Here is a 26,951-nt window from a genome sequence, read left to right on the forward strand (position 1 = left end):
GGTCGGAGTACTCACATTACTCCCTGCACCATGTGTGCAGATACAGGCAGAACTGAGTTCGCTCCTGAGCGCTGATTCTTTCCAGACCAGGCGGTGACTAGGAGTAATGAGGTAGTTGTTGACGTCCGCAGCCCCGTTTTCTCCCTTATCTTTGTTATATATGATAATTCCAGACTTTGTAAAATATTAGTAAACTCTGTAGTAGCTCATGACTTGTAACACCCCGAATTCGAGCTGAGTTGGGAGGGTTTTCCTTGTTCTATCACATTTATTTCGCATTTAAGATTATATTGCCCACGATTTAGACTTATTCCTGCTAAGTAATTATAAAGAGATGTATTGTTTTGTTGATTGGCTGGCCTTGTCCTCACGAGAGGCGCCATCACGACCGTTGGGATTTTGGGTCGTGACAAGTTGGTATCAGAGCCTAGGTTACTAGGTCTCGTGAGTCATGAGCTGGTTTAGTAGAGTCTCGCGGATCGGTACGGAGACATCTGTATTTATCCTCGAGAGGCTACAGAACCTTTAGGAAAACTTCACATTCTTGAATTCTTATCGTGCGTCCTTGATTCATCTTGAAAAGAAACTTTTGAAATTCCTTCTACGCATTCGTACGCGCGCATGAACGCTCAGTATCAGATGTGCCTTGATGGCTTGTGATTCCCTGATTGAGGGGCGAGACGTGATCTCTATGAGTTGATATTGGGCCAGTCTGAAGGACTTGAGGCTGGATCTTTTCCTACGGCTTGTGCACCGAGGTGCTGATTGTGTGAGCAAGTGTTTTGAACTTATATGTCCGGTATTGCCCCTATTAGTGGGAATGACGGCTGGGTAGCAATGTGATGGGTATGTTAGTACTGCGAGATGTTTCTATATGACTTGGAAGTGTCGAGGAAGATCTGCTGGATGATAGATGAACTATTAAGTGTATGATTTCCATTGTGATTAGAGGTGTAGCTCCGAGTTATGGGCGTGAAGAATCTTTTCAAGTCTCCTGTTTGGAGTGAAGTAAATTTCATGTTACAGTATGAGTTTAGACCCAAGAAGACTAAGTGATTGTGTAATGTGTATGACGGTGGAAGGTATACAAAAATGTTAATTGGAAGCAAAGTAGGTGTGTTCCTTATACTGTTGAGTAGAGAGTTTCTTTTCTACTAACAGGTTGTATGTGTTGAGATTTGAATTTGACTCTAATTGAGAAATTTGAGTTGATTGTCACGAGAATGAATGTGATCTTAGTAGTGGAATTGAGGTATTTTACGGTCTGTGTTACCTAAGCTTATGAAGAATTTTTGTTGAACTAGCTGTAGTAATATGGCAATATTTCTGAGTTTGATGACATGCGTGGCCTGGTTGAATTAGAGGAATTTAGTTCTGATAGCTTGATTAGGAGAAAATGGATTTCCAAGTGTTCTTGATGGTTTCTACCATGGTTTAAAATAGATACTTTCTACAGGTATGGGGAACGTGTTGTGTATTGTGAGTTCCTGTATATTTCTTCATTATTGATGGGGTACGAAGGTTTTGGAGCGAAGTTCTGTTTAATGTGGGGTTTCCTACTGGTACTTGGTTGGTTTAAGTGGTTATGGTGATCGAGAATGGTGTTGCGAGTATACGAGTTGTGTAGTATGTTATGCGATTATATCTAGGGTTATTGTTATGGCTTGACATAGTTTGTTCGGACTTATACAATGTGTGTATGTGAGATTCGGGTCTTGAAAAGAATTCTGGATGTTAGAAATTGGGCTCCAAGGATTTGGGGTAAGGTTAAAGTAATGTTTATTATTCACTACAATGGGTTTAATGTGTTTCAGAATAATTGGTTCCAACTTTTTTATGAATTATATGCCCTATCGGTATGAGGGTTCGTTATGTGATATGAAAAAAAAATGTTTACGAAATCTATTGAGAAGAAGAAAGAAAGGAAATTGAAAACTGCAGTTGGCACAATGTGAAATATTTAAACCGGGCTGCAAGCCGCGGTGGAGGTTATGTAAGGACGAAGTCCTTGTGGTAAATAATTATGAGTTTAAAGTTTTCCTTTATAAAGTTTAATTCTTACGATAATATTAAAAGGGAGTCATGCCAGTTAGGTTGAATTGATAATTCTTGTATATTTTATGTTCATATTCAGCCATTTTCGTATTGTAAACATTGAGTTTTAGCTTATGAGATGAGTTCTCAGGTGGCATTAAATGTGACTCATTAATCCGAGTAAGTAATAACGAGGTCTTCATGCCTCACATTCTGTTGTCAGTATTGTGAAAATTTGAAATGAGGTGGTGGTTAATATGAGATTTATTGATAATGATGGAATTATTTATGAACAACTATTAAGACCAGAAATGTGGTTATGATCATACAAATGATGCGTTTCATGTCAAAATATCATTGTGATAATGTCGGGCTTGTAATGCGTAGATTAGTGTTATTGATATACTTGTGGTACTTGTTGGGTTGTGGATATGCTGTTAGGAGTTGTTTTGGTGTTACTTTGACAGGTGGATAGGCCCAATTACAAGGAAGACTCTGCCGAAATATTTGAAAAATCTGGGAGTTAGTCAAATTTTGGGGACTTAAGAAAGTTGAAATGTTGGAAGAATATCTAAGATCTATATGAAGTCGTTCGGTTCATTTGGTTTTGGATTGTGGGGTGTTGTCCCGGCTATGGTGGTAGTTCTTTCATGTTATGAGAAGAAATGACTTATTACGGGTCCAGGAAAGGCTATCAGCCTAGTTCAGTGCGAGCAGAATCGACCTGAAGTGGGTGAATGGATTTAAATAGGATTATGGGCTTCATGTGAGTCAGATGTGTTCATTTTAGTATAGCGCTCCTCAAGGAGGGGTGTTGGAATATCATATGTTGTTCCGTGTTCGTCAACTCATGTAATATCGTGATTGTTCCATGTGTGTTGTGAAACGGCTTGATAAATTCCTATTTTTTGGGGAAAAGTCCATATTAGTTGTGTGAGTTGAGCAGTCCATTCCTGAATCATTTCCTTATGTATCTTGTTCGCATTATGGCCTATTGGCGCATTTTTGCATCATGTGAGACCATTGGTCATTGTCTGTGGTGATTGGTTGTCTGAGCAGCTCGTACTAGGTGAGGCGAGACTATTGGTATCGGGGACCATTGCAGTGGGATTATGTGAGGTATATTACAGGGCAGTTACCAGTATTTGGGTCGTTGTGGATAGGCTGACCAAGTCAGCGCATTTCATTCCGGTGTGTACCACATATTCTGCGGAGCGGCTGGCTAGGATCTTTATTCAGGAGATTGTGCGGTTGCATGGTGTTCCAGTTACTATTATTTCGGATAGAGGTACTCAGTTCACTTCTCAGTTTTGGAGGACTTTTCAGCACGAGTTGGGCACTCAGGTGGAGTTGAGTTCAGCATTTCATCCTCAGACGGACGGACAGTCCGAGCGTACTATTCAGATATTGGAGGATATGTTGCGTGCCTGCGTGATTGATTTTGGAGGTTCTTGGGTTGAATTTTTACCACTTGCAGAGTTTGCCTACAACAACAGCTATCAGTCCAGTATTCAGATGGCACCGTATGAGGCCTTATATGGGAGGCGGTGTAGAACTCCAGTGGGTTGGTTTGAGCCCGGTGAGGCTAGGTTGTTGGGGACAGATTTGGTCCAGGATGCCTTAGAAAAGGTGAAGGTGATTCAGGAAAGACTTCGCACAGCTCAGTCGCGTCAGAAGAGTTATGCGGACCGGAAAGTCCGAGATGTGTCATTTATGGAGGGCGAGAAGGTTTTGCTGAAGGTTTCGCCGATGAAGGGTGTTATGAGGTTCGAAAAGAAAGGGAAGTTGATTCCGCGGTTTATTGGACCATTTGAGGTACTTAGGAGGATTGGAGAGGTGGCTTACGAGCTTGCTTTGCCGCCTAGATTGTCGGGTGTTCATCCGGTATTCCATGTGTCCATGCTCCGGAAGTACATTGGGGACCCGTCACATATTTTAGATTTCAGTACAGTACAGTTAGATGAAAATTTGACTTATAATGTGGAGCCAGTGGCTATTTTGAGTCGACAGGTTCAAAAATTGAGATCAAAAGATATAGCATCATTGAAAGTACAGTGGAGAGGTCGGCCCGTGGAGGAGGCTACTTGGGAGACCAAGCAGGAGATGCGGAGCAGGTACCCGCACCTATTTGAAACTCCAGGTATGTTTCTTAACTCGCTCGAGGACGAGCGTTTGTTTTAGTTGGGGAGAATGTAACGACCCGAACCACCGTTTCCTGTATTTTTATCTCGTATTCCCCGTTAAATGCTTATTCATGTTTCAATATGTGTACTTGGTGAATTTGAGTCAATTCGGATCGAGTTTGGTATGAAATGGGACAATTAGTCTCTTTAAGGAAGAATTAGTTTGGAAAAGTCAACTGGACGTTGACTTATGAGTTAGAGGGCTCGGAATTGAATTCCAATGATTCGGTTAGTTTCGGGGGATGATTTAAGGCCTAGGAGCGCAATCAGAATTAATTTTGGAGGTCCGGTGAAGAAATTAGCTCATTTTTGGCGAAGTTAGTATTTTGGCGATTTCCGGTTGATAGGTGAAACTTTGATCCGACGGTCGGAATGGAATTCCGAGAATTTCTGTAGCTTTGTTATGTCATTTTGGACTTGTGTGCAAAATTTAAAGTCAATCGAACGTGATTTGATAGGTTTCGGCATCGAAAATAGAAGTTGGAAATTCTAAAGTTCATAAAACTTGGATTGGAGGTTGATTCATGATTTTAGCGTTGTTTGATGTGATTTGAGGCCTCGAGCAAGTCCGTAATGTATTTGGGACTAGTTGGTATTATTGGTCGGGGTCCCGTGGGCCTCGGGTGTGTTTCGGATGCCCAACGGGTCATTTTTGGAAGATTTTTGCCGTTTTGAGCATAAATGTAATGATCTAAAGGTTCATTTTTAGTTCTAGAGATCCAAATTTGATTTCGAAACTTCCAGAATTTAAATCATGAATTATAGGACTGATCTGGAAATTTTGGTTTAATTTCATCAAGTCGTGATTGGGTTTTTGACGTGAAATGTGAGTTAATTGTTTAACGAGCGAAATGGGTATTGAACTGGGCAAACAAGCTCCGAATTGAGTTTTGATTGAAGAGTTGTGTTCGTATTATTATTTGTGACTCATAGGAATAAGAATCATCTAATTCCGTATTCATATTATTTGAACTTGTGATTATTTCTACTCCATAATATTGAATTATCATCGAATGATCCGACTAGATTACATGTTTTTGAGGAGTAAATTGAAGATTTAGGCCTAGGGATTTGAAAATAAGATTTGAAGATTTGAGGGGTCATTTGAACTCCGATTTTGGTAAATTTTATATATACGGACTCGTGGCGAGACGAGGAATCCGGTGATGTAACTTTCGTAATTTTTCGAGAAGTGGGCCCGGGGCTCGGGTTTTGCGAATTTCGTGAATTTCGATATTTTTCGAGTCTTTTCGATTGGGTTATATTCCCTTAGCCTATTGTAATGTATTCATTGTGGTTTTGACCAGATTCGACGCGCGAAGAGGTAAATTCGAGAGGCAAGGGCATAGCGGAGTAGACGTTGGACCGTCTTGAGGTGAGTAATGATTTTAAATGATGCACTGAGGGTTTGAAACCCCGGATTGCACAACATACTGCTATGTTGAGATGAGACACGCGTTGTATGACGAGCGCGGGGTCATTTACTATTGGGGATTGTGACTTGGTCCATCCCAGTTGATATTTTTACCGCGTAATTGATAAAGATTTATTGTTTTTTTTCACTATGATTGGGCTTATTGCCATATTTGGGCTTCGTGCCAATTATCTGAAATCTTTTATGAATTTATATCACTATTTTCCTCACGAATTGAAATATTATTTGAACTCAGTCCAATTGAATTATATTATTTTGTGAACTCACCTACATTTATACTGAACTCGAGATTTAATGATATTTATGATGTTGTTGAGCTGAGCACTATTGTTTTACTGATGCCCAAGAGGCTTATGATTATTTTCTGGACTGATTGAGGCCAAGGGCCATACGTGAGGATATGTTGAGTGATGTGAGGAGGCTTTTAGGCCTCGAGTGTTATATGAGGAGGCTTTCAGGCCTCGTGTGTGATGTGTGAAGGCTTTCAGGACTATTGATATTGCACTTGGGCTGTAGGAGCCCCTCCGGAGTCTGTACACACCCCTAGTGAGCGTAGGGTACCCAGGTGAGTTGGGAGTGGGCCTGAGAGGCCGTTGCTTGTGTGTGGTGAGTTGGGAGTGAGCCCGATGGGCTGATGTTGTGTGCTGGTGAGTTGGGAGTGAGCCCTAGGGGCTGATACTATACTGAGATTTACATATTGAGCCCGAGGGGCAAGCTTTTGATTTATCCTTACTGTGAAAATTATTTGTCTTTACTGTTTTAAAAGAAGAATTATCTGATACTCACTATTTTACTGTATAATTGATTTTACTGCTTGGGATAGCGCTATATTGTGCCGTTATGAGATTTCATGTTTTCAGTCGTTATTTATTTTTATTGCTCACTGGGTCGGAGTACTCACATTACTCCCTGCACCATGTGTGCAGATACAAGCAGAGCTGAGTTAACTCCTGAGCACTGATTCTTTCTAGACAAGGCGGTGACTAGGAGTAACGAGGTAGCTATTGACATCCGCTACCCCGTTTTCTCCCTTATCTTTGTTATTTATGATAATTCCAGACTTTATAAAATATTAGTAAACTCTGTAGTAGCTCATGACTTGTGACACCCCGAATTCGGGCTGAGTTGGGAGGGTTTTCCTTGTTCTATCACATTTATTTCGCATTTAAGATTATATTGCCCATGATTTAGACTTATTCCTGCTAAGTAATTATAAAGAGATGTACTGTTTTGTTAATTGGATGACCTTGTCCTCACGAGAGGCGCCATCATGACCGGGTTGGGATTTTGGGTCGTGACAAAATTAATATAAAAGAACGAGATATATAATAACACTCAACTTTCAAGATTATCTTGGTTGTTGTCATGCTTAGATAGAACATCCGCTATTTTTTTTTACTAAGTAGGTTCAATATTTGTCATATCAAGAGCTTATATTTTTTAAAAAAAATTATTGTTAAGGGCTTATTTTTTCATAATTTTATACGGATCGATAGAAGGTACACGCGCATCGCGCATATCCTAGCACCAAGACCCTTAGCTTGTTCGTATTTTTTACCCTTTAAAAATAGATTTTATATTTGTTATAATTGTAATTTAATTATTCTACTAATATTTAGGACTTTAAAATCAACTAAATTTTGGTCACTAAATCTTCTCTTATTCGGACTACATATATAGAAACTCAATTTTGGGAATTTAATACCAAATAAAAATTTACTTATAAATCCTTTTCTTAAATAAATTATGTAAAGTAATTATGACATTTTCTTACGTGCATTAGACAAAATGTATATAAACATGTTAGAAATCTACTAATAAAATTTTAGATCTAATTTTAAGTCTTCAAAAATTAAAGATTACTAATAATATGTGAACCAAACTTGCAACATACTAGGTCGAGTATGAAAATATATATAAATAAGTTTAATACGACATGTTTACATTTTGAAAATAATAGTAGTGTTTTAATTTGAAGTAATAAGTACTATAATGTACTTTAAGTTAATTATTTGAATAAGTTAAATACATATTGTAAATTTATACACATATTAAATTACAAAACCAATTATAATAATTGAAAATTAAAATATAGATAAGATAAATTTATATATTGAAATTAATTAAAATAAATTATATACATTTATTCATAAGTAATTTAAGGTAGTAGTAGTTAAAAGAGCTAAAAGAAAACATAGAGAATGAAAGGTATAAATTGATTTTCCTTATTAAATTAGCTATACAAAATCAATATTCTTTGTTGAAAGAAATTTACAAATTTATTTTAATTCAAAAATAATATTTATATAATTTTTTAAAAATTTTATACTCATTTAGATAGGTTACACGCGCAACGCGCGTACCGTAAGACTAGTTAAAGTAAATTTATTAAATAAAATCGATTAAGTTAGGGGTTTATTATTGCACAAAAAACTTTATAAGGTTAATTAGCAGAATAATTAATTTGAAATATCTTATTTCGTGATTAATTCAAAAATATTACTTTGAGATTGTTTTGACAATGTCCTTCTTTCTTTTTTTTTGACGCTACAATAATTACTACTATTACGCCTGTGTTCTAAATAAATTTGGAGTTCTTCTCTTTTCATGCTAAATAATTAATTTATTCTCCAAGTTTATCATTTAAACGAAATTTTATAGGCCATTTAATATCTAAGGAACTTGAATATGTCACTTGAAGCACAAGTGAAGTAAATATAGTTTGACAATGCTTCTTTCTCATGGTGGAAGTATACATATGGAAATACAAAATCATGGTCAAACATATAATGCTAAATGTTAGCTCTCTGTCTCAATTTAGATGACATATTTTTCTTATTAGTTCGTTCCAAAAAGAATGACACATTTTTATATTTGAAATAATTTAACTTTAAACTTTTGATTTTACTCACTTTACCCTTATGAGAAGCTTTTATGGCCACAAAAATGTCATGACCCCACAAAGTTTTTGCTTCTTAAGCTTTTAGGACAGCATGTTTCAAAAGTCTTTTTTTCCCCCTTAGATTCATCCCCTAGATTCCTAGACCAAAGCCTTCATGTTTCTATTCCTCTCTTGGATTTCAAACTGATACAGATCAGAAACAGCTTCTAGTGGTAAGGTCTGCGTACATCCTACTCTCCCCAGACCTCATTAATGAAATTCTACTGGATTGTTGTTGTTATTGTTGTTGTTGTTGTTGTTGTTTTTGTACAGATCAGAATGCTAAGACCCGCAACAAGAAATAACAACCGTATTTAAGGTAAAGATAGAGATCTCCATCTCGCCTTGAAATCCAACTGATGCCCTTCAATTTGTTGCAAGCACCATGGTGACTTTTCTATCATACTCTTGAAAGTAAATTAAACTATGAATATGCAAATCTAATGTTAAATGTTACATATTGAGAAAATGATTCAACAATATTTTCAAGACTCATGTATAGTATATATAAGACATGGTTGTATGTTTTTTGTTTTACCCGCTCAACTCTAAGTCGGCTAAAACTTACATAGCTAAAGGGTTAGAGGCACAAACAATGGACAAATTAAATAACAACATTGGAATTTATATTTTTATACTTAGCATAAGGCAATGTCAAGGCAATTAAAGTATCAATTTTCTTTTGAATTTATTTCAATACTACTGGTAGAAATTAAAAGCTATATATATGGGGGACTTTTATCATGAGGTAATTGTAATCTCAGCGAACATATCCGTCTCATGTCTTTTGATAGTTATATTAATGAGGTTGGATAAGTCTTTAGTGGTATAAGTGATGCCGAGGGGATGCGTCTAATGGCAATTAGATGTGCCGATTCTTCTTGTTGAGAATACGTGATTTGACGTTATGTTTTTAAGGAGTAGAAAATTTAGTTAATTTAAAAGGATATTTAAGTAATTTGACTTTTTAGTTATAAGGTTCCCACTTTTATAGTAGTACTAGTCTCTATGCTCGTGCGTTGCATGAATATAAGTCAAGTATCACATAATTTTACGAAGATAGTAAAATTTTAATCGCCTATGTATTCTAATAGTATTATTTGTTAGAATAATACAATAGAACTAATTAATGTATCTATTTAGTTAATGCTGTGAATAAACTAATATTTCAGTTTAAAACGTAATTGGCTATTGCTTGTCCCTCTAAAGGATCACCATAAAAAGGTAACATATAATTTGTGATTGTACTACTTTTTATTTATAAGGTACAAATATGTTTTTAGCAGTATCTGTCACACCTCCTTTTTACCTACACCACGTAAGGGTGTATAAAGGAGTTTTTCCAATTAAAGGACGATCGAAACGGGATTTATTATAAAGATTCAGAGTCGCCACTTGGGAGATTTATGGTGTCCCAAGTCACCGGTTGTATCCCGAATCGAGGAAAATATGACTCTGTTTAACAGTCCGCGAACCAGAAATCCGAGTAAGGAATTCTGTTAACCCAGGAGAAGGTATTAGGTATTCCCAGGTTCCGTGGTTCTAGCACGGTCGCTCAACTGTTATATTTAGCTAAACTATCTGATTTTAAACAATTATGAACCTATGTGCAAATTTTAACCTTTAACCGCTTTTATTCATTTTTAAGGAAGATTTAACGTCGTCTAAAACATGCCTTTGGATCACGCCACATGAAATGCGCCCGTGATCCGCGATATATTTTTATTCAACGTTATTAAGAATTAGAATTGGGTCACATGAAATGCGCACCTGAATTTAGGAAAGTAATTTTATTAAAACAACGCGCCTAGGGCAACTATGCATTTTTAGCTTTGCGAGGGACATGAAAATTTGCTATGTGGCGCACCTCGAGTTCTAAGTATTTTGAGGAAAAATAATTAAACGAGGGCCAAGCATTTGAGATTTTATTGGGCTTGGCACGCCTCGAATCCAATTTTAAAGGGAAATTCAGACTAAATTTCGAAGGGGCCACAAACTATTCGTATTATCTAACATGGATCCCCTTCAATATAGTTAAGGGGGCTTAATTAATTAACACTAAATGTAGTTAAGGGTTCCATTTAAATGAACCAGGAAGATTTATGTGAGGGAAAATTAATTCATTGCATAAAGGGCTTGGGCCAACACGACAGGGTTGGTGGCCCAAATGAAAGAAAAGGCCCGACGCTGATTCAAAGCAACTTTTCGAACTGGGCCTCAAGGTAAGCCCAAATTCGGAGCCCTGCAGCTATTGAGTCAATACCCAACATCGAGTCCCTACAACGTTAGCCAAGAACGAGACTAGTACCTATACAAGCAAGCTTGGGAATCGTTTTTAACTCATCATTAATCAGTTAGATAACACCCAATAATGATTTGATCATGGAAGCACTCGTGAGTTTCAATTCTGATTACTAACAATAGGCGGTAGAATTTAACAATTTCAACCTCATAACAACACAGTTAATCATATTATTCATGCACAGAGGCTACCATATCTACTGATTTTGGTCATTCAACCATCTAATTAAACGAGTTGCTGCTCAAAGTTATATGCAGAACTTCATCACTGACTCAACTAAACGAACATGATGTTTAAGCTTTCAGGCAGATTCAAAACATAAATATCATGACAAAGTCTATTTATACATCACTGGTTTTCAGGTTACATCACATTCGACCAAATTGAACCTCATGTCTATTTCAAATCAGACTCAACCCCCAAAGAGCAGTGTCACTGACCAACATACAAACATGAATATATTCAAACTAATTTCTCAAAATAAAGACAAAATTAACTCCTACAATGAGAACAAATGGCCAACATGCTTCAAGTCTTTCAAATTTCCATATCACAAGGTTTTTACATTGAGAAGAGTTAAATAGGTACCTGAGAGCACAAGTAAGGAAGGGTAAGAAGATCAGCAACGCAATAACAAAAGTAAGGGTCAGCAGTAAAGCAAATCAACAGAACCAGCCATCAGCTCCAAAAATCAAATTTCAAACCCAGAAATTGAAATAAACAACCAGAAACCAATTCGATCCAAACAATGGACCAGGAAAACTTCAACCCAGGCTGATTTTAATTCATTTCTAAGGTCAGCTAATTAGGACTTGTTGTATCATCAGGAAAACTTTAGAAGTTAGCAATAGAACTCAATGGAACAATACCTTTTTTTTTGAAATTTTTTTTTGGTCTAGAATTTTCAGAGATTTTTAGCTCTTCCAAGTCTCTTGGGTCTAACTTGAAAGGCAAGAAAAGCTGCCTTTATAGGCAAGTTACTAGGGCAAACTTAGCTTGCACTTTGCCCCCTTTTGAATTTTGTTTTTTGCTTAAGTGTCCCTAGCTTAAATTCCAGAAATTCACTTTAATCCCTACCCCCAGCTTCCTGGAAGCTTCCCATTCAGTTACACTCAAGATTCCTTAGGCTAATTCCCTAGACTGCCCCTTGAACCCTGATTATTTACTCTAGGAAACCAACTAGGTCGGCTTAAAACAAAACTCCACCCAACCTTTAGGCCTGAGTACTATAGCCCAAACCCACAAACTTCAGACCATTAATCAACGAGCACTGAGGCTCAAATGAACAGGGTTGTTTGTGCCAAACGAAAAAAATGCAGGGAAGGAAAAGAATTGAGTCTCAGAGACCTCAAATGATTCAAGCAAAACAAAAAGAAACACTTAATCAAACCAGCAACAATTGGAAACTTATGAACCAGGCAAATGAATCAAACAAAACAACGAACAAACGACTTAAGAGTATTTGGCCCCAATTATATTCTCAATGAACTATTTCAACCAAATTTAGAAAAGAAAGAAAAATGACACAAAGGAGGAGAAATACATACTGACTAACGGAGGCAAGCATCTCTCAACAAACTTGCTAGTTTTGGTCTTGCATAAGGCCGATGAGCTTCGAAATGAATCGAAGTCCATGCCAGTCACTCGTTCTCGAGGAGAAAAGTCGACATGGCATAAACTTCAAGCCATTATCGGCCCAGAAGCTTGACAGAGGGAGCAAGATTAGGGTTCATAGGACTTCAGTCTTTGATCTGAGATTCGACGAACTAGGATATAATTCGAGGGTAAAGGGATAGATATTTGGGATGTGGAGACGGAGAGGGTTCTAGGGTGTGAATTTGGGGTTGAACAGAGGTGGCGCCGCCACCGGAGAAATTGTGGCGGCGCTAGGGTTTCCACTTATAAACTGAGATTCGAGAGGTTCTGGGTATATTTGAGGAAAATTGAACGGAGATCTGGGATGGGGTGGTGGAGGGGAACATTTGGTGTAAGTTTGGGGACGATCGGAGTACCGCCGCCGGTGGAGACGATTTCCGGCAGGCGATTCCGGCGGGGATGAAGAGGGTCTGATGAAGGAGATGAGAGGGGGGGTAGGGTTATTCGGATATTTATATATCAAATGGCCCTAGCTTCTGAGCCGTTAGATTGATTAACCTCGACAGCTCAGATCCATCCCAAGTGAAACGACGTCGTTTTGACAAAGGGGAAGGCTGGACCAGGTCAAGGTGATTTTGGGCCGGGTAAGGGGTGAGGAATCCGTTTGGGCTGAGTCTTTTTAGACCAAAATTGGCCCAATTTCTAATCTCTTTCACAAGTTGTCCAAAATTCTTTTGCTTTTCTCTTTTCTTTTGTTTTCAAAATTAAAACTTAAAAATTTAAATTAATTCTTGATAAAATTATCCTACAAAGTAACATAAATAATTAACTTTAAATAAATATTACCACAAATAATTAGATACCTAATTAAAAGAAAGACTACCCAAATTTGAAGCTAATCAATTAAAAATGCAAAATAAGTTACCTTTTTCTTTTGATTTTTTCATTTTTATGCAACAATTAATTTTCTAATTAATCCTAAAATATAAAATTAAACCTAAATGCAAATGCAACATATTTTTTTGTATTTTTCACTAATTAAAATGTACCAACAAAAATACAAACAATTAACAGAAAATGCCACGAAAATCCCCAAAATTGCAAACACTGAAAGAAATTATTTTGTTTTAAATTTATGGTGGTAATTCATGTAGGGCAAAAATCACGTGCTCACAGCTGCCCCTCTTTGCCCGGAAACACGAAGAGTTTTCGTGCAAAGATAAGTGAGCGGATACGAGCGATTTTTGCCGGTTTGAATACTCTGTGGGAAGCATTTTTGAAAGAGTTGACTGCACCCTGCTTCTGAGGTTGCCTACATATCTTTGGCTAAAAAGGAATTAGGTCAGTGTAGTTCAGGAATATCTGATAGCTGGGACTATCATGGAGCTATGATTTCACTGCTGCTGTTACTGCTTACTGAACCCCCTTATTACATTATGTCAAAATAAAACAAGAAGTTAGACTAGAATATGATCTATGGATTACAAAAGTCCTGTCTATATCTTCAACTTGATCTTGTAGTTCTTGTTGCCTTGTTGTCTTGTATTCTCTTGGTAAAATTCCTTTATTGCTGCCTTGAATTGTAGTCTGAGATGTTTTCCCCTTCTTCAGGTGGGTGCCTGACTGCTGAACTTGATATGTATTCCCATGCTCTCCAGGCGGGCTCCTGATTGCTGAACTTGAATGTATTGACATGCTATCCAGGTGGACTCCTGACCTAAACTTGAATGTATTCCCTGCTCTCCAGGCGGGCTCCTGACTGCTGACTTGAAATGTATTCCCTGCTCTCCAGGCGGGCTCCTGACTTCAACAAAATAGACAAAACAAAGAATTTGAAAGCTAAAATTTAAATTGTACTCCCTTGTTCTCCAGGCGGGCTCCTGACTGCTAACTTGAAAGTATTCCCTGCTCTCCAGGCGGGCTCCTGACTGCTGACTTGAAATGTATTCCCTGCTCTCCAGGCGGGCTCCTAGCTTCAACATAGACAAAACAAAGAATTTGAAAGCTAAAATTTAAATTGTACTCCCTTGTTCTCCAGGAGGGCTCCTGACTGCTACGCTTGAAAGTATTCCCTGCTCTCTAGGCGGGCTCCTGACTTCAACAAAATAGACAAAACAAAGGATTTGAAAGCTAAAATTTAAATTGTACTCCCTTGTTCTCCAGGCGGGCTCCTGACTGCTACACTTGAAATATTCCCTGCTTTCCAGACGGGCTCCTGACTTCAACTTGAAATGTATTCCCTGCTCTCCAGGCGGGCTCCTGATTGCTAAACTTGAAATGTATTCCCTGCTCTCCAGGCGGGCTCCTGACTTCAACGAAATAGACAAAACAAGAATATTTCCTGCCCTAGTTTGGTGGCTGGGCACAGGTGTGAGTGTAAAACTACATCATGTTATCAAATATTACTAAGAATTTGGAAGTTGAGTCCCATTATCTAGGAGGGTCCTGAAAACTCCTAATTAAGCGACAATTAAAAATCCAAGTTATATCTTCTAAAGTGTGACTTCTACTAAATCTTATTATCTAAGAGAGTCTTTAAACTACTCCCCATTATCCAGGAGGGTCCTGAAAATCAAAGGTCAACTTTTATCCTAAGGCTGACAACTTTCATGGCTGAATTATACTACCCTACAGCAGAGTTTATGCTAAATGTTGTTATCTAATCGAAATCTTAAAGCTAAGTCCCACTATTCAGGAGGGTCCTGGAAACTTCTAATTGAATCCTATCTCGAACATGCAAACTTCTAAGCCAACTTATATTCCTTTGGGATACATTTATGCTATATTATGTTATTTCTGAACTTTAAACTAGGTCCCATTTTCCAGGAGGGTCCTGAAAGTTTACGGTCAAACCTGTTTTGATGGTTGCTCTTTCCCCTACGGAGAGTTTCTCCGAAACAAACGAATTTTCTGCCCCTGTTTCAGTCAAAGAAAATTTGTCAATTTAAAGTGGTGGTTAGCTAATGGCATTCCTGCATTGTTTTGCTCTAAATGGCTTTCCCGAACTGGCCATAAACCGCTTTGACTTTCTGACTGTCCTTCAAATCCCATGACCTTTGACGAACCGAGTATTCTATACCCATATTGTTGTTTCACACCTCTGACCCCTTTATCTGAAACTTTTGCATCTCCCATGACATTACCAAATCATTCCACCTTACATCATGCTATCTTTAGTATGCTCTGACCATGCTGTGATTTGCAGTTTGGAAGTTGGTAGTGGACTTTGAAATTCTTTTCCACTTACTTGGGACAAGACTACCATTAAACATCTTAGACAAATAAACCCAAAAGAAAATGAAATGCAATGATTTTGCGGGTTAAGGATAAGAAGAATCCAAAACCAGATGACTGCTACAAAGGGAAAAAGAAAAAGAAACTTATCTGAGTGGGACAGCTGGTACCAATAATCATGACATGCATTTCGGATTAACCGGCTCAATCTGTCCAACCACTCAACTTTCAGTTGACGTACTTTGTTGCCTCAGAATTTCCATGACCTGATTACTTTACCCAAACCTTGACCTTGTTCATCATGCGGTGCCTTGAAAGGTTTTCACCAGCAGACCTCTTTCATTCGTTGACTTTTCAACTCCCTTTCGCCTCAAGGTGCCGTGAGGGTTTTCACCAATAAGACTCTTTCTCTCAACTCCTGTTGCCTTACGGTAACTATGAAGGTTTTCACCAATAAGACTCTCTCATTTTATTTCTCTCAACTCCTGTTGTCTTACGGTGCCTGTGAAGGTTTTCACCAATAAGACTCTCTCATTTTATTTCTCTCAACTCCCGTCGCCTTACAGTGCCTGTGAAGGTTTTCATTAATAAGACTCTCTCATTTTATTTCCCTGCTTGAATCAGAGTGTTGCCCCTGACATGAATTACCTTTACTTGCTCGACTTGGCATTTCTCAAGGATTGATCAGAAGGTATTTCTTTGGACCGTAATGTGGGCTTTTGGACAGGGTTAGAAAGAAAGGACATGAAAGGCTCAAAACAATTCAAATGAATTAAAATTACAACTTTCGGAATCAGATTTCTCACAACAACCACGACTTCTACCCCAATTTCTTGCTTGGAGGCTTTTGGATTTTTATTTGATGAGACCGAACCGTGAGGTTACCTACGTATCCTTAAAAGGAATCAGGTCGAACGTAGTTCATGTCATAGAAATTACTTTGTTGTTGTAATTTTTCCTTTTCTCTTTCTTCTCTTTTTTCTTTCTCTTGCTTTTCCCTCTTTTCTTTTTATTGTTTTTCTTCTTCTTATCTATTTTCTCTTTTTTTTTTTCTTTTTTCATTCTTTTCCTTCTCTTTCCTTTCTTTCTCTCTTTCTCTTCTTCCTTTTCTTATTTCTCACGCTTGTGTTTCTGATATTGCTATTGATTCCAAAAGGGGATATGCAAGATAAATAAATAAGGCTCAAAGGGGATGATGAGGGATAAAGTGTTTAGATAGCAGAACAAAAAGCCTTCGTCATTTCAATCTTCAAAATATGCCAAATACAAACAAGTACAATCAAACAAAGAAATCATACATAGTATCTCTTGACTGCATCGGAATTGATAGTCATTTCTACACATTTCCCTTCTACATCTATCAAATATAACGCGCCATTGGACAACACTCTAGTTACGACAAATGGCCCCTGCCAGTTTGGGGCGAACTTTCCTTTTGCTTCAACCTGATGAGGCAAGATACGTCTCAACACTAACTGACCCACTTCGAACTTCCGTGGACGTACCTTCTTGTTATATGCTCTCACCATTCTCTGTTGGTACAACTGGACGTGACACACTGCTACCAATCTCTTTTCATCAATCAGACTTAATTTCTCCAAGCGGGTTTTGACCCATTCGGCGTCATCAATTTCTGCCTTAGCGACAATCCGAAGGGATGGGATTTCAATTTCTGCGGGTATTACTGCCTCCGTGCCATACACCAACAAATAAGGAGTGGCCCCTGCTAAAGTGCGAACAGTAGTGCGATAACCCAACAATGCGAAAGGTAACTTCTCATGCCATTGTCTGGACCCTTCTACCATTTTTCGAAGTATCTTCTTTATGTTCTTATTGGTTGCCTCGACGCTCCATTCGCTTTAGGGCGATATGGGGTGGAATTGCGATGTATAATCTTAAACTGCTGACAGGTCTCCGTCATCAGATGACTGTTGAGATTAGCACCATTATCTGTGATGATTACCTTCGGAATCCCAAACCGACTGATGATATTTGAATGCACAAAATCGACCACTTCTTTCTTGGTCACATATTTGAAAGTTTTTTCTTCAACCCACTTGGTGAAATAATCAATGGCTACCAGAATAAACCTGTGTCCATTTGATGCTGCTGGCTCGATTGGCCCAATGACATCCATGCCCCAAGCAACAAAGGGTCGTGGTGCCGACATTGTATGCAATTCAGATGGTGGGGAATGAATCAAATCTCCGTGCACCTGGCACTGATGACATTTGCGCACAAAACTAATGCAATCTCACTCCATAGTGAGCCAGTAATAACCTGCTCGGAGAATCTTCTTTGCCAGAACGTACCCACTCATATGCGGTCCACAAACTCCAGAGTGTACCTCAGTCATGATAACTGTGGCCTATCTGGCATCTATGCATCTTAGCAATCCAAGATCTGGAGTTCTTTTCTATAACACCCCTCCACTGAAGAAAAATCCACTTGCTAATCGTCGAATTATTCTTTTCTGATCACCTGTGGCCTGTACCGGATATACCCCCATCCTGATGTATTCTTTGATATCATGGAACCATGGCTCCCCATCAAGTTCTTCTTCTACCATATTACAGTAAGCATGCTGATCACGGACCTGAATCTACAAAGGGTCCACATAAGCCTTATCTGGATGATGTAATATTGACGCTAGAGTAGCCAAAGCATCGGCAACTTCATTATGGATTCTTGGGATATGCCTGAATTCTATTGACTGAAATCGCTGGCAAAGATCATGCAAACATTGTCTGTATGGTATGAGTTTCAAATCTCGTGTTTCCCATTCTCCCTGAATTTGGTGCACCAGGAGGTCCGAGTCACCCAAGACCAAGACTTCCTGGACACACATATCCACAGCTAACCTCAAACCCAGAATGCATGCCTCGTACTCAACCATGTTGTTAGTACAGTAAAAATGAAGCTGAGCCGTAATAGAGTAGTGGTGCCCTATTTCAGAAATAAGTAACGCTCCTATCCCCATGCCCTTCATGTTTGTAGCCCCATCGAAGAAAAGTTTCCATCCCGGCTTCTCAACTTGCTCCAACTCATCAATGTTCATCACCTTTTCATCGGGGAAATAAGTTTTCAAAGATTCATAATCTTCATTAACCGGATTCTCGGCCAAATGGTCCGCCAAGTCATGTGCTTTCATTGCAGTTCGAGTTACGTAGACAATGTCAAACTCTGTGAGCAGGATCTGCCACTTTGCTAGCCTTCCTGTGGGCATAGGCTTCTGAAAGATATACTTCAATGGATCCAAGCGAGATATGAGGTAAGTAGTATAAGATGACAAATAATGTTTCAGCTTCTGTGCCACCCAAGTTAGGGCGCAACATGTCCTCTCAAGATGAGTATACTTAACCTCGTACGACATGAATTTCTTGCTGAGGTAATAGATGGCCTGATCCTTACTGCCAGTGATATCATGTTGACCCAATACCCAGCCGAATGAATTGTCCAAAACCGTCAAATATAGAATCAAAGGTCGCCCTGGTTCTGGCGGGACCAACACGGGTGGATTTGACAAATACCCCTTTATCTTATCAAACGCCTCCTGACATTCATCTGTCCATTTGACCGCAGCGTCTTTCTTTAACAGTTTGAAGATAGGCTCGCAAGTTGTCGTGAGCTGGGCGATGAACCTGCTGATATAATTCAATCTCCCCAACAAACTCATCACCTCGGTCTTGTTCCTCGGAGGTGGCAATTCCTGGATGGCCTTGACTTTCGATGGATCTAGTTCAATGCCCCGGTGGCTGACTACGAACCCCAACAACTTTCCAGACGGCACCCCAAAAGCACACTTTGCAGGATTAAGCTTGAGATTGTACCTACGAAGCCTTTGGAAGAACTTCCTCAGATTCCTGACATGGTCAGACTACTTTCTAGACTTCACGATCATATCATCCACGTACACCTCGATTTCCTGGTGTATCATATCATGGAATATTGTTGTCATTGCCCTTATGTAGGTTGCCCCAACATTCTTCAAGCCAAATGGCATGACCCGATAGCAGTACGTTCCCCACGGCGTGATGAATGCCGTCTTTTCTACATCTTCCTCGTCCATTAAGATCTGATGATAACCCACGTAACAATCCACAAAAGAACCAATCTCATGTTTGGCGCAATTATCAATCAAGATATGGATGTTCGGCAACGGGAAATTGTCTTTTGGACTCGCCTTGTTGAGATCCCGATAATAAACACACACCCTGGTCTTGCTATCCTTCTTCGGCACAGGCACAACATTGGCTAACCAGGTGGGATATCGGGTGACCCGGATGACCTTGGCATCGAACTGCTTGGTGACCTCTTCTTTGATCTTCACACTCATATCCGTTTTGAACTTTCTCAGCTTCTGTTTGATAGGAGAGAATGTCGGGTCAGTGGGCAACTTGTGAACCACTAAATCAGTGCTTAGACCCGGCATGTCGTTATAGGACCATGCAAAAACATCTTTGTATTCAAATAGTGCTTTAATTATCTCTTCCCATAGTTGAGGTTCCAGATGGACACTTATTTTAGTTTTACGGACATTATCTTGGTCCCCTAGATTAACTGCTTCTATATCGTTCAAATTAGGTTTGGGTTTTCCCTAAAAATAACTTAGTTCCTTACTAATTTCTTCATAGGCCTCATCATCATCAAATTCCAACTCGTCATCACACTCAATTTCTTGTATTATTATTTCAGAGTTAGATTGGCTTTTAAAATTGGACCGAAGATTCCTTATGCATGTCATGTCATTGATATCAACATAAAAAGAACTGTACAAAAGAAGAAAACAAAAAACAAAAATAAAATTAGAAGAAATGAAGGAAAAGGAATAATTGCATTTCATTGAATTTAAAGATAACAGGGTTTTAACACATCCAACTGGACGGAACATAATATCTGAATTACAGACCCTAGAATAATACAGAAAAAGAAAATCAAAACCCACTACCAAGACTCCCTCCGGGTAGGAAGAGGAGTAGCTTCCCAGTTGTTGACTTTTGCACATGGTCCCACGAATTGCACATCTGCCTTGCTGGACCCTTCCCCGGCCTCAACCATGTTAACCTCGGCGAATAACCTTTTGAACCCCTTTTCCAAGTCTCCATCAGCACCAATCAATGATCCAGGAACCTTTGACAATAATTGCTTTCTGATACCCGGCCTGACGAATGATCTGGACAGGCGCGGGATTGGCCTTGGCAATGCCCATGCTTTCAGTTTTACTTTGCGGGCTCGTCTCACATCTGCAATTGTAGGCTTGAACCCCAGACCAAAAGTATCCAGATTTTTTGGAAGAGAAACTGGATGCACAATACCTTGCAGAGATGCACCCAAACCCTTGCCCGGTACAAAACCATTTTTCAACATTTCAACGGCTAACATGACTGATGCAGTAGCTACCTTTGGAGTTGGAACGCACTTCCTTTCTGGAATTTTCTCTACCGATACTGTGTCAAAAACCTGATAAACCCATGGCCCCTTGTCGTCTTCAACCTCAATGAGCGGAACAATGGCATCATTGGGCACACACAAATTATCCTCGCCGTGTACAACAATTTCCTGTCGATCCCATTCAAACTTGACAATTTGATGCAGAATAGACGGGACCGCTTTGGCAGCATGAATCCAAGGTCGTCCCAATAGCAGATTATAGGAAATAACCACATCGAGCACTTAGAATTCCATAGTAAATTCAACTGGCCCTATTGTGAGCTCAAGCACTATGTCCCCGACTGAATCTTTCCTTCCACCGTCGAATCCCCGAACGCAAATATGGTTCTTTTGAATTCTTTCATCCTCCACTTTCAGCTTGTTCAATGTGGAGAGAGGACAAATATTCGCGCTAGACCCATTGTCAACCAGTACCCGAGTAACCACGGAATCTTCGCATTTCACCGTCAGATAGAGGGCTCTATTGTGCTCGGTACCCTCTACGGGCAAATCATCATCAGAAAAAGTGACTCTATTTACCTCTAATATCTTGTTAGCTATCTTTTCCAAGTGGTTTACTGAGATTTTGTCAGGAACGTGGGCTTCGTTCAAGATCTTCATCAAAGCACGACGGTGTTCGTCTAAATGGATCAATAATGACAAGAGCGAGATCTGAGCTGGTGTCTTCCTTAACTGCTCCACAATGGAATAGTCTTGCACTTTCATCTTTCTCAGAAATTCTTCTGCTTCTTCCTCGGTCACCGCTTTCCTCACCAACACTGGATTATCTTTTGAGGTCTTAGCTTTTCTCAACTCTTCGGGGGCAAAGCATCTCCCAGAGCGAGTCAAGCCATGAGTCTTACATACTTCTTCTTTAACCTCTTTCCCTTTGTAAGTCACGGTCACTCGTTCATAATTCCATAGGACTGCCTTGTTGTTGACTATCGGTAATTGAGTTACTAGTTTGATAATGACAGGATCTGTAGGGGCGCCCTTCACAATTACCACAGGCTTGTTTGTCACTCCTGGCACAACCACTTTTGCTCTTTCATGTTTTCCTGCAACATCACTTGAGGAAATCTTCTTGACCTCCATAGATTGTTCATTATTTGCCCTGTTCAACTTGATCACAGACTTCTCACTTGTTGACTTTTCAAATGGCCTGGCTTCACTAGCCCGGATCATCATGATAGTTTGTGAAGGCTTCTTAGGCTCCCCTCCCTTATGCACTATCTCAATCATATTTGTTTTATGATGGGCTGGCAAGGGATTCTGATTGATATTGGGCACCTCCGGAGCTTGGACCTCAATCCGATTGGTGCCAATGAGTTCTTGAATGGTTGTTTTCAATTTCCATCATTTCTGTGTCATGTCCTGGGGCCCCTAAACAATACTCACAACTCACCGAGCGGTCAAGATTTTTGGGAGGAGGATTCGGCAATTTAGCCTCAATCGGATTCAACATACCCAACTGCCTTAGTCTGTGGAATAGACTAGCATATGATTCTCCCAATGGAGTGAAAGTCTTTTCCTTCTGCAACCTCTCATTCTTAAAGACTTGGTTGGGTCGAAAACCCGTTCAAGGAGGATTTCTGTAGGCTTTTGGGGGTGGATAGTTATTTTGTGGAGCTTGGTATGGGTTTTGTGGAGCTGGCGTACGCCATTGTGAGTGAGCGGGAGGTTGGGTATAGGTTTGTGCATGATGGACAGAAAAATGGGGATTCGGGGGTGGGTAATAGTGTTGTGGTGGGTTATATGGAGTGTGGGGGTAAGTTTGGGGATAGGGTCGTGGTTGGTTATAGTAACGAGGAAGGTTCCTGGATCCAACCCAAGCTCCCGACTCAATTATCGCAACATCCTCCTTCTTCTTCTTCCCGAGCATACCCCCAGTACCATTTTGAATGGCCTGGGTGGTCGCCTTGATTGCTAAATAACTCATGATCTTGTTGGACTTGAGTCCCTCTTCAACCATGTCTCCCATTTTCACAACTTTATTAAAGGACTTGCCCACTGCTGACACCAAGTGACCGAAATAAGTGGGCTCCAAAGCTTGCAAGAAATAGTCAACCATCTCGCTTTCTTTCATTGGAGGGTCAACCCTCGCTGCTTGCTCTCTCCAACGGAATCCATATTCCCTGAAGCTCTCACCGGGTTTCTTCTCAAGCTTTGTCAACGACAGACGGTCTGGAATAATTTCTAGGTTGTACTGAAAATGCCAGGCAAAGGCTTGGGCCAAATTATCTCATGTGTACCACCTGTTGTGACCTTGTCTAGTATACCATTCTAAAGCCGATCCACTCAGGCTTTGGCTAAAATATGCCATCAGCAATTCATCTCTTCTACTTGCTCCTCTCATTTTGCTACAAAATCCTCTTAAGTGTGCTACTAGGTCACCATGCCCATTGTACAGATCAAACTTGGACATTTTGAACCCTGCTGACAACTGAACATCTGGGAACAAACATAAATCCTTATAGGCCACACTTACTTGACCTCCCAACCCCCTCATATCTCGGAATGATTGTTCTAAACTTTTGACCTTTCTGATCATCTCTTCATGCTCGGGATTTTTGGGTGGTTTCTCGGTCTCTGCTGGGAGATCAAGATGAGGGGTGTAAGGATATGGTTCTGGAACTTTGAAGGTGGGTTCAGGGGGATAGTACTGGTTATCGTGAGTTTGGAATAGGGGTTCACTAGAAGATCGGTGTAATGTAGCAGGTGGAGGTGCCACAAAAACAGGTGTAATTGGTAGGGGAGGATATGGGACTTGTTTGGGTGGTGGAGCTTGAGAAGTATGGGAAGTGTCGCCATGGCATTGTTAGTAGAGGGAAAAGGTTGGAGATGAGTTCACAGTGGAAGGCTCCGGAGGTTGGGCTGATGGTGGGATATAAGTAGGGTTGGCGGGATAAACCGGTGGTGGATGCCCCTTCGCCCAGGCTTGGTACATTTCATCCATCTGTTGTTTTAGCTTATACATTTCTTCCCTCATTGCATTAACGTCCAATTCTTCCACCTCTTTTGACGGGTCAACAATACTTATTTCTGGTTCCTGGTTGGCCATATTCAGCCTGTCTTTCGATCGGGTGTTGTATGAGTGAGTTGCTAGAATGCCAGTCAACTAACCACCTGTCTGAACTTAATACATCAAACAACAACCTTGTTAGCGACTAGGCTTTAAGAGATTGGTAACCACACATTGGGCATGAATGCACCTAAACAGTTAACTGTCTCTATTATGTATTTGATCGGTTGCATGCGTCATCCCGGCCTTTTCTTACTTTCGATTGCAAACTTCCCCCTTTTTTTTCTTTTTCTTTTCCTTCCTTTCATTCTCTCTTGATTTTTTATTTTCTCTCTTTTCTCTCTTGTTTTTCTGCTCTCTCTCTCTTTTCTTTCTTTTTTTTCTTTTTTCTTCTTACTCGATTATGGTCGAATCCTGTGGAGATTGCCTACGTATCATGACCCCGCATGAATCAGACCAAGCGTAGTTCTTGGAGATAAGTGTGAAATAAAACATTTTTGGGGATTTTCAGTTTTCATAAAAAAAACAAATGCTTCCATTACAAAACTCAAAACTAACAAATTCCAAAAGACTAACAGATTTTGATGCAAAGATGAAATACAGACTCCAGAAATAGACTTCATACTCCAACAGAAGAAAATACAGACTCGAAAACAATTCGACGGACTCTAGCAGAAATAAAATACAAACTCAACATGACTGACAAACGCTAACAAAAGAGAAATGCAGACTCAAACGAAAAAATTATGAATACATCAATGCTCCTGGTGCCTGCGGGACATCATTTGGTCTCGCCGCGGGCCTATATGCAAGCTCCCTTTGAAGTCGATCCAAGTCGTTCATTATCTGCTTAACAAATGTCATTACCGCTGCAAAGAAGGTAGTGCAAGTCATATCCTCACAGATCTGGCCCTTCAAAACGATGTATTCAGCGATGTGTCTAATTCTCTCTCTTATGACGCTTTTTTCTTGTAACAAACGCCCAATCTGCTGGGCCTTGGCTTCCAAAGTTTGCTCAGTCGCATGATTTTTCTCCTGAAGTTGTTGCAAATCTATTTTTAATTGCGCCAATGCTGTATAACAATGTTCCCTTTCAACTTTGAAGTCTTTTGCCTGTTTGATCATTTTATTTTCCATGGCGATGACCCTTTTCTTTAACCCTGCGACCTCATCGTCGTACCTTTCTCTCAACTGCTTAACCAAGCGTACTCGTTCATCTGCGTTTTTATCCAATTGCTTTCGAGCCTTGTCTAGTTCACTTTCTACCTTGTTCAAATCAAAACTATAGTCATTTACTTTCTGCCTCAGGTTAGCTATGAGTTTTTTATCTCTGTCGCTTCAGGCTGGATTTTCTGCCGCTACTTTCATTTTCTGAATTTGAGCTCGAAGGGCCTCATTTTCTTTGGCTAGATTTTTCTTTTCTCCTTCATCCGCCACGATTTGCAAGTTATTCTCGAATTGAAGTTCTCTGACTTGCTTTTCCAATTTGCTTATGGTAGCCCTGTACTCGTTTTCTTTGGTCAGCCAGTCTCATTGCACTTGTGCTCCGTCGGTGAATTGTTGGACATGGGGTCTCTTTGCGGGCCTGTCAGGTTCATGTTGAACTCAAGATCTTTTACCATACCAAGCAGTATAACTAGGCTCCACCTAGACTCTGGATAGGTCTCGTACTTGAGTATTAGGCCCTAAGAATCTGCACTGATGCCAAATCCGGCGCACTTTCTCTTCTGGGAAGGCAACTTTTGGATCTAACTCAATGACTTGCCAACTCAAATCTTCATTGTGTGGGATGGTCTGGTATCGGCCTAACTGACGTAAGACTTTGTGCGGAGCATAAGGCTGGATACTCCGAAGACCCATCAACAACAAAAAACACACCTCAGCCGACATATAGATTACTTCGTTGACCGAGAGCCACCCGAATATCCATTCGATCTTATTTGCGGTCAAAGATCTCAAATGAGCATGCCATGCTTCCGTACCATATGGAAACTCATAACCCTCTACTCGCTTTTCATGTTTTTCAATGCACTCAAGGCCAGTCATGCCGCAATTCAAGTATCCAGGACGGTGGCAAAGGTGTTCCTCCATCCATATTTGTAACAGCATATTGCACCCTTCAAAGAACTTCGCTCCTTCTCGACAGAGAGTGAGAGCTCGGTAAATTTCTGCCAAGATCAGTGGAACTATAGTCCCATTTGCCTTTTTTATCATAAAGTCGGTTATCCCTACTATCCCCATCTCTATGTTCCCGTCTTTTCTCGGGCAAACCAAGATACCCAGGAATGCCACTATGAAAGTTAATCCTCTCCGAGCTTCCCACTTGTCTTGATTTCCAGCATGAGTAAGACCGGTATCTGGCGTTTCGAAACCACGAGGATTTCCGTAACGTCGATATAGAAAGTAGAAGGTACAAAATCCTTTGGCCAGATTTCCGTCTCAAATGTCCCGACTGATGCTTAACAAGTCTAAAAATTTGTGAGGGATCACTGTTCTTGGTGCTACCGGTATTGACTTCTGAGATTCCCTTCGAAATCGGTATAGCCTGCTATCTCTTCTAGCGTAGGAGTTAACTCAAAATACGCAAAGTGGAATACATTATGTGTTGGGTCCCAAAACGGTATCAAAGCCTCAATCACGTCTTTTCTGGGCTTGACCTTCAAGAGCCCAATAAGACCGCCCAATGCTTTTGTCACAACTTACCTGCTGTCGCCCCCCAAATCATGCCACCACATATGTAGCTCCAAAGGGATCTCTTCACGGACTGAGAAAGG

Source organism: Nicotiana tabacum, chromosome 8, assembly GCF_000715075.1.
Source record: "Nicotiana tabacum cultivar K326 chromosome 8, ASM71507v2, whole genome shotgun sequence".
In the NCBI taxonomy this organism is placed as follows: domain Eukaryota; kingdom Viridiplantae; phylum Streptophyta; class Magnoliopsida; order Solanales; family Solanaceae; genus Nicotiana; species Nicotiana tabacum.